This window comes from Perca fluviatilis, chromosome 17, assembly GCF_010015445.1.
Source record: "Perca fluviatilis chromosome 17, GENO_Pfluv_1.0, whole genome shotgun sequence".
NCBI classification, from domain to species: Eukaryota; Metazoa; Chordata; class Actinopteri; order Perciformes; family Percidae; genus Perca; species Perca fluviatilis.
Window position 1 is genome coordinate 34,184,765 of NC_053128.1, and position 12,525 is coordinate 34,197,289.

The following is a 12,525-nucleotide window of genomic DNA, read 5'->3' on the forward strand; positions in this document are numbered from 1 at the left end:
TTTTAAAATTAAAATGCCTTAACATAATTCCAATATATTATTAGCAAATATAAATTCCCACTGATGATAGGCTTACTGGCTTGTAGGTAAGGTAGTCCCTAAGATTTCAGCCCACAGATACAGTTAATCCTAGATTTACTGTGCCACATACAGTATGTACCATTAAAATATGATTTATAAAATCATGCCAACAATTAATATTTTAATAGCTTATGAAAAAAGGGTATGTAAGAACGCTTCAGGTTGCCCTGACAGTTATTGTAGGCCCAGTTTAATAGGCAACTTAATTTCATACAATATGTAGTAGGGGGTCCCTGCTACATCTCACTTTAAGTTAAGGGGTCCTTGCCATTAAGGACAACAGCTTAACCCCAAAATGTTAGGACAAAATCATATAACTATAATAAGGTTATATTAAAATCATACCTGCAAACTCAGAAGGGCTGAAAGAGGTGACCAGGCCAGCTGACAGTCTTGCCTGGGCCCGGGACGAGATCTTAGATGGGCCCCCCCCTCGCGGCCAGATCTCTCCTTTTCCCTTGCTCTTCCTCTCCTCACATCTCTCACTGAAATTAAGTGTGTAATCAGTCTCTGATCCATCCTGCTCAGACTCTCCGACAGGGCAGCGAGCCCCCCCGCATCACTCTCTCTCTCTCTCTCTCTCTCTCTCTCTCTGTCTCATCCTTACTGACGGAGCTACCAAACTCAACTGTTTCTGTCAAAGTTAACCTGTTGTCTCAGGCTTTTATACGAGCTAATGGACGTTAACATGAGAGCTGGCCTGTTAGCTTACGTTACATGGCTCGTCGGCTGCGCTGTTTCTTACCTTGCTCTACGTTGACAGTTCCATCTTCACCGTCACCACCTTTTCTTAAATATTTGTTTAGAAAATCTCTAAGGCCTCTATTTCCTTCTTCTCTTTTCTTTCCTTTTCCGAGCTCCGGACTTGTGCTGACCGGACATTTTGAGCGTACTGAACTTCAAATCAAGTGACAATATCAAATTTTGATCAGTGGCCAAACCATTTTTATGTTGTGGGTGGGGGGGTTCTTGACCACCATTTCCAGGACAATTAGGAAGAAAACAAATAAAACGCTTTTATGTAATTCAAATATTATGCTACATATTTTTTTCCACAAATAGGCCTATTTAAAAAAAAGATTTTTAATTCTTCCATAATTTAATGAGGGCCCAGTTCTGGGCCCCCCCCCCCCTACTGTGGGCCCGGGACAACAGACCCGTTTGTCCCCCCCTATCGGCGGGCGTGGAGGTGACACATCTCTTCTGTGTTTTTTAGACAACAGTAGCTATAGTCTGGTGTTACAATCCTCTCCAGTGAAATACAGACACACTTTACACCGTTTAGCTCTCAGCATTTTAACCGTGTTTACTCCAGCTGCTAGCTAACGCTAGGCTAACGTTAGCTGCTGCCAACTGTAGTGTTAACTAGCGTCCCGTGCGGCGATGTGTCAGTTCCCTCTAACGTCCGTTTTCGGAGCATCAGAGAGAAGCGCAGGCATTTAAGTGGCTCCTAAATAAGGCAACGAAATCCTCGTTGCTATTCGGTCCGGTAGATAACGGTCGTTAAAGCACCGGTGGTGTATTAGCACCGGGTCTGTGCATGTGCGATGGATCGCGTACAAACCAATAGGGTGTCAGAATGGCTATGTTTATACTTCTCATCCAACCACAATCACATTCACTCTCTCCGGATGGAGCGATCTGGAGAGGGTTTTTTGAGTGTGTGTGTTTGAACGATGACGAGCCAGAATGAAAACAAGCCGAACTGAAATATGAGTAACGAGGCTATTTTTAAAATGTAAGGAGTAGAAAGTACAGATAATTCCGTGAAAATTTAATTAGTAGAAGTAAAAAGTATGCTGTAAAATAATTACTCCAGTATAGATACCCAAAAATTCTACTTAAGTAAGGTAACAAAGTATTTGTACTTCGTTACTTGACACCTCTGCTGATTACGTTTTGTGTAACCTGTGTAAAGCAGTTGTGTAGACCACAGTGATGTGTCATTTTGGCTAGCAGCTGGTGCAAGCTGCAAAAAGAGATAAACAGAAAGGAGAAAATCTTATAATGCTGATGAATGCTGTGTTGAAACATATCTGGTTCTTGGGTTAAACATGTTAGTGCAGCGTACAGATCCAGGTCTGATGAGGAATCAGCTCGTGTTTAGACTGTTTTTTTGTTTCTGATCTTCTACAAGATATTTCAACCACTGTGTCAGACATATTTTCTCCCAAACTCTTGTGATATAAATTGCATTATTTCACATGCTGGAACATTTTGTGGATTTTTAAACTGCTAAAATGCCATGTTTTATGTCAGATAACAGCATGAATAATTACAGTTTTGGGAAAATTAGTCAAAATTATTTCAGGTTAGATATACATGCCATGTCTAAATGTAACGGCCCAAACATCAGGTAATAGAAATGTAACATCAGGGTTCACACCAGAACAAGAGCCTGTGTACCTTAAAGTCAAGGTGATGATGAAGAGGAGACCCAGTGTCCTTTCCAGGGACTGCAGCCAGCAGCAGTTTTCATGTCAAATGTTTTCCCTTCAGAAATGTGTTTTACATTTAAAGATTATTTAGTTATTGATCACTCTTATGGGTACATATCATTAACAAACCTCCACATATATATCAAGTTGTCATCTTTGTGTGCAAGTCTCATCGAAGTCCCAAAGAAGACGAGCAGCTCATGTTGGTTTTCATATCTTGATTACTGTCTCTGACCTCACAGTAAAAGGTTGGGCTTTGTTCAAAAGAATTTAATCAAATGTTTTTGTTGTGTCTGTGTGCTTTTCTGTGCTCACCTGATCACTAAACTTGATTTTAGAGTGGAAAAAAATAGTTTTTAAAGGGGTGATAGAATGATTATATAGGGTATTTTACACTGTTCCTTAAGGTCTTCTAATGGGGTATGTAACATTGGTTGGGCTGAAAATTGCCCGAATGCTATTTTATTAGGCCCTTAACTACCCTGTGAATATGGCTCTATTTGGAACAAGAGCTTTTCTTCCAAATATGGTATGCTCATGAATATTCAGAATGAGCTGTGCGCTGATTGGTTTGAGCAAACTACATAGAAACACATGGGAGACTCTCATATTTCAGACACTGCAAAGTTATACATTGTTTATCGGGCTATTCCATTACAAAATTCACTTCTGAAACTTTTTTATACGAGAAATCAACTTGGTAAAGCTCAAATATGGGCCGCTTTACGAAAATGGATGGCTAATTGCAAATTTTGTCGGACTGTGTGTCGGAGTTCAGAGGCCGGTGCTGCCTGTGTTGCTGCCTCGCCGCCCGGCCTGCCTTCCTTCACAGACCCCGGCCTGCTCTGAGGTACTTGGAGCTCCGTCACGACTGGCAGCCCACAGCACTCCATACCCGCGCAAAGTCACTGTCTCTTGGGCTAATTTTCAAACTGTAAGGTTTTTCTTACTGACATTCTCAATGTTGTTCAACATATAAACATTACTAAGTAACTGACTCTTCCGGATAATTTAACGATCATATAAGTTCTGATTATCTTTATAGTATGTGAACAAATAGAAGAAATCTGACTCTGGTTTTGGTTGCTGTCGATGTAACCTCCATCCAGAACCAGACCCACAGCTCAGATGAACAAAGACAGACCAACATTTAACTACTTTTTACAGTGTGATGGCCCACAGTTCCACATGGTAACAACAGCCAGCAATGGTAACACTGTACACAATGTCCCCTATTCTGTTTAGTACACAGGTTAACTTTACAGTCAGCCACACCCCAAACTATTCATCATCACTAAAGTAGTCTAAACGCTGTTCATTTGATTCGTAATCTGCATATTTATTTACTTTGAGCCTCTTTAATATTTACATGGATGGCCTGTCTGACCAGCTAAGACAGTGTAAAACAGGATGTATGGTTGGTAACATGCTAGTGAACCATCTTCTGTATGCTGATGATTTGGCTGTTGTCTCTCCTAGCACTGCGGGGTTTCAGCAGTTGTTGAATATATGTTCCAATTATGGTGTTAAATTTGATGTGAAATATTGACAACCAAATGCCCCTTCCCTGACAGAGCTCCAGGACCTGCAGCTCCCCTCTTCCTGCTAGCTAAATGCCCGGTGTGTGTGAGTGAGAGCACGGTCAGCGAGCTTGTTACGCCAGCAATCTGTTACCACAGGTTTCAGTTAATCTTTTAATGTGTGTAATTATAATGTGTTGAGTTATTTAAACAAACGATTGGGGAAATAAACGCCCCTTGTCCATGAGTCTCATTCATAGAGCCTGCAGCTGGATGTAGATTTGTAGCTACAAATCAAAAAATAGTTAGCTTCATTTTTGGTCGTAGTTTGAGTATATTTACAGTTTGAATTTCGTCACGCCACGTATACGACATCTAGCTAAATATCTTATAAAGCTAACAACGGTGTCCCATTTCAAGTTAATGAATATTTGTGAATTCCAGAGGAATTCTAAGAGGAGGCTAGCTAGCTCTCATTGATAGAGCTCCATCCAGCCGCAGGCTCTATCAATGAGACTCGATCGCGGACAAGCAGCGTTTATTTCCCCAATCGTTTGTTTAAATAACTCAACACATTATAATTACACACATTAAAAGATTAACTATAATCTGTGGTAAGAGATTGCTGGTGTAACAAGCTCGCTGACCGCGCTTTCACTCACACACACCTGGCATTTAGCTAGCAGGAAGAGGGGAGCTGCAGGTCCTGGAGCTCTGTCAGGGCAGGAGCATTTGGTTGTCATTAACCCAAGAGACGGTGACTTTGCGCGGGTATGGAGTGCTGTGGGCTGCCAGTCGTAACAGAGCTCCATCTACCTCACAGCAGGCCGGGGTCTGTGGAGGAAGGCAGGCCGGGCAGCGAGGCGGCTACACAGGCAGCACCGGCGCTGAACTCAGACACACAGTCGGACAAAATTTGCAATTAGCCATCCATTTTCGTAAAACGGCCGATATTTGAGCTTTACCAAGTTGATTTCTCGTATAAAAAAGTTTCAGAATTGAATTTTGTAATGGAATAGCAGAGATCTGCGTGACCTAGGTAGATTCAGAAGACTACCTGATCTCAGGTCAGTTGTGTAGCCTATGTAAATGTTGGGGCGTGACCGTTCTCTTAATACACCCATGGCCGTGACAAAGTTACAGGTTTTTGGGAGGTTGACGTCAACTTCCAGCTTTGTTGGGATTCGCCCGTTTTCAGCGGCAGTTTCAAAATATGAGATTTTCATAGCAAAGGGGTGTCAGTGGGTTTTTGAGTTTCTATGTATGTCCTATTTACCCACCGAACTGTCATTATTCAACTATGACAGGGTAAAATTGGTTTTGCATTCTATCACCCCTTTAAAAACAGCTAAAAAGGATAGATGCTAAATTTGTGCTATTTTAATTTATATACCTGTATAATATTTATGTTTTCATTAGTTGTATTAGTGTAAAAATGGGATATTGGTAGCATATACCTTCTACGTGAGATGTACCAAGTCATCAGACAGGTGGGAAAAGGGAACTGAATATACAGGGTCCTCATGTGAAGAGGGCCCACAAAGATACTAGTACGATTTGATTGTTTTTATTGGACTTTAATTGTAGTATAAAAATGTACGTGCTGCACTCTGAATCTGGCTAAAATTAATTTATATTTTCTTTCAGGCTAGGAACATAAATGACACAATAAAAGCTTCCTCCATTATTGCCCCGTTGACTACAGAATGTCTTATTGTTGGTGATTTTTACAAAGTCATGTGATGTCAACATCTCAAATAATTCCCTGTAGGTGAAAAACAAAAACGTCTTTGAAGTACACAATATAAGATAGTATCAGGAGATGGTATGAAACTGGCACACAGACAGTCTGATTGGTTGGTACAGATTACAGAAAACTTTTCCATTTGTTCTGATTCTCTGAACTGTTTCCTGATTGAATATTTCTGCTGTAAATAACAAAGCTGCAGAGGATTAAAGCAAAGGTTAAACAGCCACACCTTCAATAGAATATGTTGTCAGGTTATGTTATCCTAAGATTTAAAAGGTTAAACTAAGTTTCAATAACACTAGACTACAAGTCTGTTCTGTGAGCTCATGCTAAACATTATTGACCAAAAAACAAAAGCAAATGCATGACATGCTTGCTTTGGTGTGCTTAATGTTGTGAGCATATAAAGAAAGAAGTGGAGCATTTTAGCATTATAAGTGTGTGTGTGTGTGTGTGTGTGTGTGTGTGTGTGTGTGTGTGTGTGTGTGTGTGTGTGTGTGTGTGTGTGTTGTGCGTGCATGAGTGTGTGTGTGTGTGTGTTCCTACCTCAGCTGGTTCAAACCAGTCTGACAGCCTCCCCACCCTTAAGAATGCATTGGGTATGTGTATGCATGCTTCATTATGTGTATGTGTTTTTTGGCCCAGCAACATCATTCTTTAATAATGACTGTTCTCTACAGTTCTGGTAATTATCTCTAACTATAACACACAGCTGGGCTTCATGAGCAGAGCACAGGTGAAGAATGGCCACGCCCTTTACCTACATACACAGACAGAGGAGAGACAGACTGTTTCTGTGTCTGTGTATGTGTGTGTGTGTGTGTGTGTGTGTGTGTGTGTGTGTGTGTGTGTGTGTGTGTGTGTGTGTGTTTGCCTGTGTGTGTGTGTGTGTGTGTGTGTGTGTGTGTGAGTAGTCATACCTCAGCTGATGAAGAAGGTGTAAAGTGATGAGGAACCTGTGAGAAGTAGAGAGACTTGTTTTTCTGCGCTCAGAGGCAAAGAAGAAATTATGCAAATTTCTAATGCTAATTCTTTTTCCTCACAGTTATAGTAGACAAAATGTTGAAAATCAACATTATGTCTATCAAAAACAAACTTTCAAGGGCAACAGGTAAGATTTATGTTTTATCAGAAATATTTTCAAACTGTAAGGTTTTCTTACTGACATTCTCAATGTTGTTCAACATATAAACATTACTAAGTAACTGACTCTTCCGGATAATTTAACGATCATATAAGTTCTGATTATCTTTATAGTATGTGAACAAATAGAAGAAATCTGACTCTGGTTTTTGGTTGCTGTCGATGTAACCTCCATCCAGAACCAGACCCACAGCTCAGATGAACAAAGACAGACCAACATTTAACTACTTTTTACAGTGTGATGGCCAACAGTTCCACATGGTAACAACAGCCAGCAATGGTAACACTGTACACAATGTCCCCCTATTCTGTTTAGTACACAGGTTAACTTTACAGTCAGCCACACCCCAAACTATTCATCATCACTAAAGTAGTCTAAACGCTGTTCATTTGATTCGTAATCTGCATATTTATTTACTTTGAGCCTCTTTAATATTTACATGGATGGCCTGTCTGACCAGCTAAGACAGTGTAAAACAGGATGTATGGTTGGTAACATGCTAGTGAACCATCTTCTGTATGCTGATGATTTGGCTGTTGTCTCTCCTAGCACTGCGGGGTTTCAGCAGTTGTTGAATATATGTTCCAATTATGGTGTTAAATTTGATGTGAAATATAATGCCAAAAAGAGTTTTGTTATGATCTGTAGAGTGAAAGAGGATAAGGACTTTTCATCTGGCAGGGCAAGTGCTAACTGCTTATTGTAAAATTAAGTATTTGGGTCACATCTTAACGGATCAAATATCAGATGATGATGATGATGATGACGATGATGATATGTATATGCAGCACTGCAGGTTATATATACAAGCGAACATGCTCGTCAGGAAGTTCTCTTGGTGTTCTGATACTGTCAAGTTAAACCTCTTTAGAGCATATTGTACTGCTTTTTACACTGGCCCCTTGTGGGTCAAGTTCAAAAAGGCAAGCTTCAATAAGCTGTGGGTTGTTTATAATGATTGTTTGTGCATACTACTCAGAAAACCAAGGTGGTGTAGTGCAAGTGAATTGTTTTGTCAAGCAGGAGTTGTTACATTCTCTGCTTTACTGAGGAATGTATAAATGTATCGGTCGCCTGAATTCTTCTTGTAACTCTGTCATTTTACAACTGATTGACCCGAGGTTCAGTGTTGTGCGATACCAGTCACCCTTCTGGGATTACTGGTATAGCTGTCTTGTTTAATTGGTGTCTGTTCTTTTTTATCTGTCCTTTTTAATTGTGCTGTTTTTTTTCTAAATGGACCATGAGTCTAATAATAATTTCTATCTATCTATCTATCTATCTATCTATCTATCTATCTATCTATCTATCTATCTATCTTACACTGTTTAAATGGAGTGCACACATGTTAAATTGTAGGGTTAAATATCATTGTAGTGTTATATTAATCATCATGTTTTGTTCTTTGTTACCATGCTGGAGGGCCGGTCCTTCCTGGTGGAGAAAAGGTGAGGCCAAAGGTGAAGAAGAACTGTTAAATCCTGTGACCTGCCGATCCAGCCATACCATGTGCATACCATGTGTTGGAGGTTGACATCTTTTAAAAGGCCCAGATATTAAGTTCTTGGTTTATATTGTTTAGCATTTTTTAAGGTTAATAAAAAACCTTTTTCAATGAAAACTCCTGCTCTCCTCATTGCTTTGTCCCTGACATAAAGATATAAATATAACTATATATATATTAAACAGCAACAACAATGGACCTTGTTAACCCTTGTGTTGTCTTCCATTCGAACATGCACGCAGGTCATCCCTGATCAAATGAAAATCAACACTTTTTCTGACGTTTTTGTCTCTTTTTTTCAACACTTTTTTCAATGTTTTGGTGATTTTTTTTACGTTTAACGCTTCTTTTCATTACCACGTATAAACACCACTAATAAACTCATTTCCACTAGTTTTACTTATTTTTGGAATTCATGGTCAATTTATAGGAAATTACCTAATTCTTGACTTAAAAAAAACTTATTTAGACTGATATTATAGTATATGAAGGAAGGATAATCACAGACTTGTATATGTTAACATTCAGTGAGGATACAGTTTCCAAACATTGAATAAAACACCCAAAATTCAATGAAAGTAGAGATCTGATCTTTTATTGTACTAAGAATCATCCATGTTATTTTTGGGGTAATTAAAACTAAGTAGTTAAAGAGAAACCCATATTTCTGATATAGATATTTTGAAAACGGGACAAATTTGATCTGAAGACAACACAAGGGTCAAGAGTTAGACAATACTATATATATTAAAAATATAAAGATATAAATATAACTATATATATTAAACAACAACAACAATGGACTTTGTTAAGAGTAAGACAATAGTGCCGAGTGCAAAGGCTGCTGGAATAAATATGGGATGATTAATGTGAGTGGTTTCTTTATGAGGTAGATGATATGACAGTTTATTAACAGCGTGCTTAGATTTATATTTGACAGTGATGATATTTCCATGTTATTAAACTATGTAAACTATAAAGGATGTATCATTTCCAGCTCCAGAGGGTGTTTCAGCTTCAGTTAGTTTCTTTCACCACCTGCTGGTCAAAAGGAAACATCACTGCTGGTTCATCTTCTCCCTTCAAATGAAAACTTTATTGACTTTAGGACACTTTTTAATAACAACCACCTGAAATCCAGAGCCAGATTCCTGCAGACAGTCCCCCCTCTCCAGACAACCAAAGAAACAGCAAGGACCAACATCTGGAAAGATAACTGGAACACGAGCCCAGGACTGGATGGAGAGACTGAATGTCTCACCAGCGGGCACGACCTCCCACGGCTAACCTGGAAGACCCTCAACAGACTACGAGTGGAACAGGGGAGGTGCAAAGACTTATGAAAGCATGGACCCACCAGAGAGAAGATACATGCAGCTGTGGAGCAGAACAGACAACGTCCCACCTACTGGAGTGTGAAAGCGCCCCCCAGTACAGCCCCCCAGGACCTGACTTAACGGACCCCATCAGCTGTGACCTGCGCCACATCATCAGTTATCGGACTCCCAAACTGATTATCTTCTGTATTTATAATAACAATAGGAGTGTTTTCTGATTGGCTGATCATGTATGGAGGTACAACTGGAACATGAAAGGAAACATTACCAAAAGGTGGTGAGTTTCTGTCTCTACATCCTCCAATTATTTTATATCAACAATGTTTGATATCAAATATTAAACATCACAAGTTTTATTATGTTTGACCGGAACTTTATTAAACTGACTCACATTCAACATTTTTCAACACATCAACATATTCAGAACTTTAATTTCAAGTGTATACTGTATTGTTTATGTATGTGTTCTTTCCTCAGATATATCAAGAACTTGGTTTATTCAAAAATGTAATGTAATAAATTAATTTGATGTGTTAAACTTAATGCTATTGTAAAATATATTCAGGAATAGTTTGCAGGGAACCTTTATTTTGAAATTCATGGCATGTAACGTAGCTAGTAATACTATTAGAAGAAGTAAGCTAGAGGAAACATGGTGAATCTCCGAGTTGGATTATTGATTTTTCCCACGCCCATGACAGCTTTGGCTGTAAGTTTGGTACTTCTTTCTCTCATTATTTAACATGCATTCTTTATACAGCTGTAGAGTCAGTGAATTTTGTTGATTCATTCGTCATTTAATTCATGTTATCTATCGCGTTTGTATGCTAGCAATGCTATTCTGATGTTTATGCTAGCGCAATGTGTGAATTTACGTTGTGTGCTAGTAACACTATTCTGATGTTAATGTTGCCCGTAATGTGTGAATGGGTAGTTAACACATTGTTCACGTGTTGTTTATGAATAATTTAAGATAGCTTAGTAGGCTGTAGCAACTTGCTGTACAAGAGACTAAGTATCTTTTTCTTTCTGTTTAGTTTTCACTCATCAATTTCACCTGCCTGAAGTCAATAAAAGGAGCAAGACGCTCATCGTCCTGGCTCGTGAATTCGAGTTTGGCTTGCTGTTGAACTGTGTCAACGTACTGGAAGTGCATAACACATAGGGAGAACGGTACAGTGAAAAAGTCATACAAGCAGTGGGTGCAACAGGAATACAAAGACTCAAGCATGGACACCAACTGCAATATCAGTGTTAGAAATGAAGAGGCGAAGTTTGAAGCAAATCCACATTGTCTGTCTTCTCCAAACTCTTCACTCCATGCTAGCTCCAAGCACTTGTCATCTTCCAAGTCTGTCCTGGAGGCTGCCGCCAGAGCTAGAGCCTCAGCATAAGCAGCACTTACCAAGGTAGCCTATGCTAAAAAACAGCTGGAAATGAAAAAGGAGAGAGCTGAGCTAGAATATGGTCTGCATCCCCCTCTTCACATCAACCCTCCACCCATGATGGTCTGCATCCCCCTCTTCACATCAACCCTCCACCCATGATAGACAGACAATATGGTCTGCATCCCCCTCTTCACATCAACCCTCCACCCATGATAGACTTTGCAAAGTTCCTAGCACGCAGAGAATTAGTGACTACTGGCTAGATTCACTAGATTCAATGACACACCAGAGAACTTCAGAGCGTGGCAGTCGTCATTCTTCAATGCAACTCAGGGCTTGGGGCTCACGTACAGTGAAGAGTTAGACCTTCTGGTGAAGTGGCTGGGTAAAGAGTCATCTGAGCATGTGAAGAGGATCCGTGCTGTTCATGTTGCCAACCCCCCAGCTGCCCTCCATCTGTCCTGGGATAGACTTCAAGAATGCTATGGCACACCAGAAATAGTGGAAAATTCCCTATTTAAAAGACTAGATAGCTTCCCCCGTCTGTCTGTTAAAGACAACACAAAGCTGAGAGAGCTCAGTGATCTTCTCATGGAGCTGCTGGCAGCCAAAAACGATGGCTATCTTCCTGGCCTGGCCTACCTTGACAACCCTTGTGGGGTAAAGCGCATAGTGGAGAAGTTACCTCCAGGCCTGCAGGACAAATGGCTCCATACTGGCTCGAAATACAAAGAACAGCACAGTATAACATTTCCACCTTTTTCATTCTTTGTTGACTTTGTGCATGGCCAAGCGAAGTCCCGAAACGACCCGAGCTTCATCTTCTCAAGCAGCAGTCAGCCTTACAGCAAAGGTGAGAGAACTCTATCAAAGCATAATGGATTTAACACTGCTATATCTGTACACAAGACAGATCTGTCTGCCACTGTCGACACAGGCTCCACAGGCCCTACGGATCCTGAGAGAAAAGACAATGATCCAGCACGATACTGCCCTGTACACAGAAAAACTCATCCCTTGGATAAATGTAGGTCATTCAGAATGAAAACACGAAAAATGTCCTAAAAGAACACAAACGCTGTTTTAAGTGCTGCTCTCCAAACCACCTTGCCAAGGATTGCCAGGCAACACTGAAATGCGGTGAGTGTGGCAGCGAAAGACACTGCTCTGTAATGCATACAGACACCTCTCAGCCTCCACCTCCATCACCCACTCTACAGCCAGCTGCAGATGCACAAAGTAGTCACCCACTTGAAGTGACATCTCGGTGCACCAAGGTCTGTGGTAAAGGTGGGCCTGGCGCGGTCCTGCTCGAAGGTGTGTCTGGTGCGAGTCTTCCCCCGGGGTCAACCAGAGCGCTCCA